The sequence below is a fragment of the Nycticebus coucang genome, chromosome 6, assembly GCF_027406575.1.
Source record: "Nycticebus coucang isolate mNycCou1 chromosome 6, mNycCou1.pri, whole genome shotgun sequence".
Lineage (NCBI taxonomy): Eukaryota > Metazoa > Chordata > Mammalia > Primates > Lorisidae > Nycticebus > Nycticebus coucang.
The window spans coordinates 135,536,405-135,541,257 of NC_069785.1; positions in this window are offsets into that span (position 1 = coordinate 135,536,405).

Below are 4,853 nucleotides of genomic sequence, written 5' to 3' on the forward strand. Positions count from 1 at the left end.
CGCGCCGTCTCTCTCTCCCCCTTACCCCTTCCCTGCTCCCCTCCCAGGGCACTCCTCTTCCTGCCCCCCCTAGAATCTCTGGGTAAGGAGGCGACTGAAGGGGCCACCTGCAGAGGCGGGGGCTCTGAGTGATGCGAAGCGCCAGTTGCCGGGAATCCGGAGCAGGGGGAGGGCGCGGAGAGACCGGCGGGCAGGGAGCCCTCGCCCCTCCCGCTGCCCACCGCACTCCCTCCCGCGGTTCCGGTCATCTCCCTGCTACACCGGGCTGCTGGTACTAGGGCAAGGGACAGACCTGTGCGGGCGCGCGTGTGAGCCCCGTGAGTGTGAGTCCTGTGTGTGTGTGCGCGCCGCGGGCATGCGTGAGCGCCATGCACATGTGTGAGCCCTGAGCGCGTGTGTGAGCACCTGCACGTGTCTGCGTGGCCCCTGCATGCGTGTGAGTGCCGTGTGCATGCGTGTGAGTGCCGTGTGCATGCGTGTGAGCTCTGGTGGTGTGGTGCAGGGGACAGAGGAGGAAAGAAACCACTAGGGCAGAAGTCTGGGCTGGGAACCTGGGAGAGCTGCTCAGACACTGCCCTGCCCTGCGGGTGCATTGAGGGCTGTGGGGAGACTTTCCTTCCGTTGCACTCCAGGTGATGGGAGCACAGGGACTCCTTCTGGAGTTTGGGAGAGTCACGTCTGCGGCTCATCCCCTCCCACGGCAGTTCCTCCTGTGGTTGGGGTGAGGGTCTGGGAGCCTAATCTGCTGGCTGGAGGGCAGGTCTGCTGACCCCTACCCTCTGGGCACCCCTCTCCAGCAGCATGTGGCCTGCAGTAGCAATGGCTGGGAAATGGCCTCCACTGAAAGACAAATCCCAGAGTGGCCAGGGGGCCGCAGGCAGAATGGAGCTGAGGCCGCCTGGGCTATCTGCGTACAGGGCAGAGCTGCTTCCTCAGCCCTCTGGGCTCTGCCTTGAGGAGAGATAATTACATGAATTTATTCTTTTGTGGGTGTGAGTTGTTGGAGAGGCAGCTGCAGGGAGGGCTGCTCCCTGCACAGGGAGGGCTGCTGTCTGGAGAGGCTGGCAGGTGTCTCTGAGGCCCTCTCACGTGGTGGTTACCTCAGTTCCTCTCTGTTCCCAGCTTCTAGGGTCAACACCTGGGTTGCCAGGCCCAGGGTCAGGATTAGACACAACTTGGGCAATCCCGGGTTATCCCCGGCATCTAGCACAGGCCTGAAGGGGAGTTTACCAAGTCAATGACATCTGTGACCTGACAGAGAAAAATGCTGTCACTGGGACTGTGCCCCGAGGCAATCCTCTCATCTACACCTGGGGATGTGGAAGCTTAGTCTTATGACCTGGGGGTTCCACTTGCCACAGAAACCACCATGCACACAGCTCCCTGCCCAGGCAGCCTGCCGGGGACAGTGTATAGATTGTCCTGCTCCAGGGTTTGCCTCCTGAAAGCCCCTCTTCTACTCTGCAGGGATGTGGTTCCTCCACGTGGCTGGGATAGGCTCTGACTAATCAACTCTCTCTGCCCACTGGGGGACTCAGCCTGTCTTAGTGCTCTTATATCACATATTGTTGGTCTTATTGTTGGCTTAACACTGTGGGAAGAAGTTCTCCGTGGTTAATTTCCTAGGTCTTGGGAGAGGTCTTGGCAGTATGGTTATGAGACCTAGATAACACACACTGTGTAAGAATGACTAATCCCTGAAGAGGCACTCTGTCCTGGGGTGGCCACTGCGTTTAGAGAAAGGGTAAAGACAGTGGTGTTCCTTCTGCCCTGGTGAGGCTGCATGGCTGGCTTTTAAAGCAAAGCTCAGGGTAGTATGAGAAATAATGTTTTGCAAATATTCTCTAAGTGATGGGATCTTGGATCTGGAGGCAAAAAAACTGTCCAGTTCTCAGCCTAGACCTGAAAAATGAGAAATTTGGGGATTCTAGTCCTGACTGGTTATAAATTTAGAAGACCCTTGACATTTCTATGTCCAAGTCTCCCCAGAAGTACCCACAGCATTTGAGGACAGGTGACGCAGTTGCAGAACCACTCCGGGAGCTTTGCAAGATGCCAAATGTGTCTCTCATTGTCCTAAAATGGCTTTATGTGTGCTATTAATTAGAGTACGGCCCCTCCTCTCTGTCCCCTTATCGGTTTTCTTACCTTCTTTCATCAAGCAGAAGGTAAATTCATAATTAAGGTTTTCTCTTTAGACTATGACATAGGAAATTATTTTTCCTCCTATTTTTAGAAATTTCATTTGCATTTATGAGGCTGGTAATGTCTCATAAATATTTCCTGTCAGATAAAATATTAATTAAAAGAGTTAGTTGAGTTACAGTCTGAAATCCTAACTAAATCTCTTCTACAACAAATATTTTAAGTATTTTCTCCCATCAGGAGAATTCCTCATACATTACTTGGGCATTCTAATGAGCTCATCTACGAACAGCAGATATCTATCAATTAATGAAATATCCCTTAGCAATAGTTAACAAACAATTGTGTTGCTGCCGCCTAGTTTGCGAAACAAAGCAAACCATTGGCAACAGTGCTGAGTCCACACTGGATTACCTCCTCTGCCCTCAAGAGACAACCAACTAGCCAGTTGAGTTTGGTGTTCCTATTTCCAATTTTTTGTAAGGGCTAAAACTCTACGTATACACACACGCACACACGTACTTCCCACTTATCCAATCAGTGAATATTTTAAGCATCACACGCCCTTTGGTTGATAAAGGCCTACTATGTTTGAGATGCTTTGATAGGTGCTGAGAGAGAAACTAAAAAGTATAATGTGGACTTGGATCTCCAATGCCTCACATAGCAGATAAATTAACACTTAGCATTTTAATTCATAGGTGCTAATTGGGTGGCAGAGTGGAACTGACAGAAATGTTCCCAGAGCCTGGAGTAGGAGCTGAGCAAGGCTGCAGAGAGCAGGGGCCTCACAGGAGACTAGGGTTTGGACATGAACATCCCGGCCAGCAAGGCTCTGTGTTCAAGGTCGAGGAGTAAGGGGACAATGGCTACCTGGGGACCAGAGATAAAGTGATGATGACGTGGCTATAATTAATTAAGTGCCTGCTGTGTGTTGGGCTCTGTTGGTGCTTCATGTCAGTAACTGCTGTGGTTTATCCAACACTGTAGGAGGGAAGAATCACTCATATGAATTCATACTGGGGAGCCCTAACCCCAGCATTCAGCACAGGACTATTCACGGACATGGGAGACTTTAGGGATGATTGAATTAAAATGAAGCCATTGGAATGGGGCCTAATGCAACTTGACTGGGGTCCTCAGAAGAAGAGCAAATTTGGACACACAGAAAATACACCAGGGATGCCTGGGTGCAGGGACCAGACCCCGTGAGCTCACCCAGGGTGAGCTGGGCCCTGGAGCCGGGGGCCACACAAGGTCAGAGGGAGAAGATGGCCATCTGTAAGCTAAAGAGAGAGGCCTTGAAGAAAGCAGCCCTGTCCACATGCTTGATCTTGTTCTGCTACCTCAAGGACTGTGCGAAACAAATTTCTGTTGTTTAAGCCGCTTGTGGTCTGTGGTGGTTTGTTATGGCAACCCCAGAATACTAACACACTAACCACAGTCTCTCTGCCTCTCAGAAAGGCCTGGCATCCCAAGTTATAGAATTTGGACTTTGTGCAGATTGAAAGTAATGATGGAAAATCACTGAGTTAGGCTCGGTGCCTGTAGTTCAAGTGTCTAAAACGCCAGCCACGTACACCGGAGCTGATGCGTTCAAATCCAGGCCGGGCCTGCCAAATAACAATGACAACTATAACCAAAAAATAGCTGGGTGTTGTGGTGGGCACCTGTAGTCCCAGCTACTTGGGAGGCTGAGGCAAGAGAATCGCTTAAGCCCAAGAGTTTGAGGTGCTATGAGCTGTGACGCCACAGCACTCTACCCAGGGCAACAGCTTGAGATTGTCTCAAAAAAAAAAAAAAAAAAGAAAGAAAAAAAGAAAATCACTGCGTTGTAGAGACTTATGAGCATCATTGTGAAGAAATCTTTCCTGGGGGTGGTTTGTGTGTTCTGTATCCATTTCAGTGACAAAACCTTAGTAACCTCCTCGGTGGCAGAGACCATGTTTGTCTCATTCACATCCCAGCACCACTTGCTCCCAGTGCTACCCACAGCATAGTAGATGATCAATAAATATTTTCGAATGAAGGAAAGGATATAGGGAAGGTTCTGGGGATAGAAAAAAATGGCAAGAGCAGCACAGAGCTTGCCTTCCAGAAGCTTGCTGTCTGGTGAAGATGGCAGTCCCTGCGTGCCGGGTTTAGGCGGGGCAGAGATTATTAAGCAGCGCCATTCAACAGAGCTTTTGCAATGAAGCAGATACTCACCATCTTTTCCGTACAATGTGGCACGGGTGACTATCAAACATGTGAAATGTTACTGTAAGTAAGAAATGGAATTTTAAATTTGTATTGATTTTAATTTAAGCAGACGCCGTGGCTGGTGGCTACCCTTTTACATAGTCTAGGAAGAGAGGCAGAGAGAGAACTGGTGAGCTGGGCCCTGGAGCCGGGGGCCACACAAGGTCAGAGGGAGAAAGGACCTGGGACTCCTAGAGCAACACACAGTGCAGCAGCTACAGCAGTCCCCCTGGGGACGTGTCAGCAACGCAGCCCTCAGGCTCCCCTCCCTACCTGCTTGAACAAGATCTTGGAGTCACTCATGTGCACCCGGGGTTTGGAGAGTACCACGTAGAAGCGCCAGAGGAGAAAGGACCAGCAGAACCGAGTACCTGGCGGGGCTGGGCCCAAGGAAAGAGGAATGAAATTGGATGGCTGGGAGCTGAGCTCGGCCAGGTGACTGACTCTCCAGGCACAAGGAGGCCCTC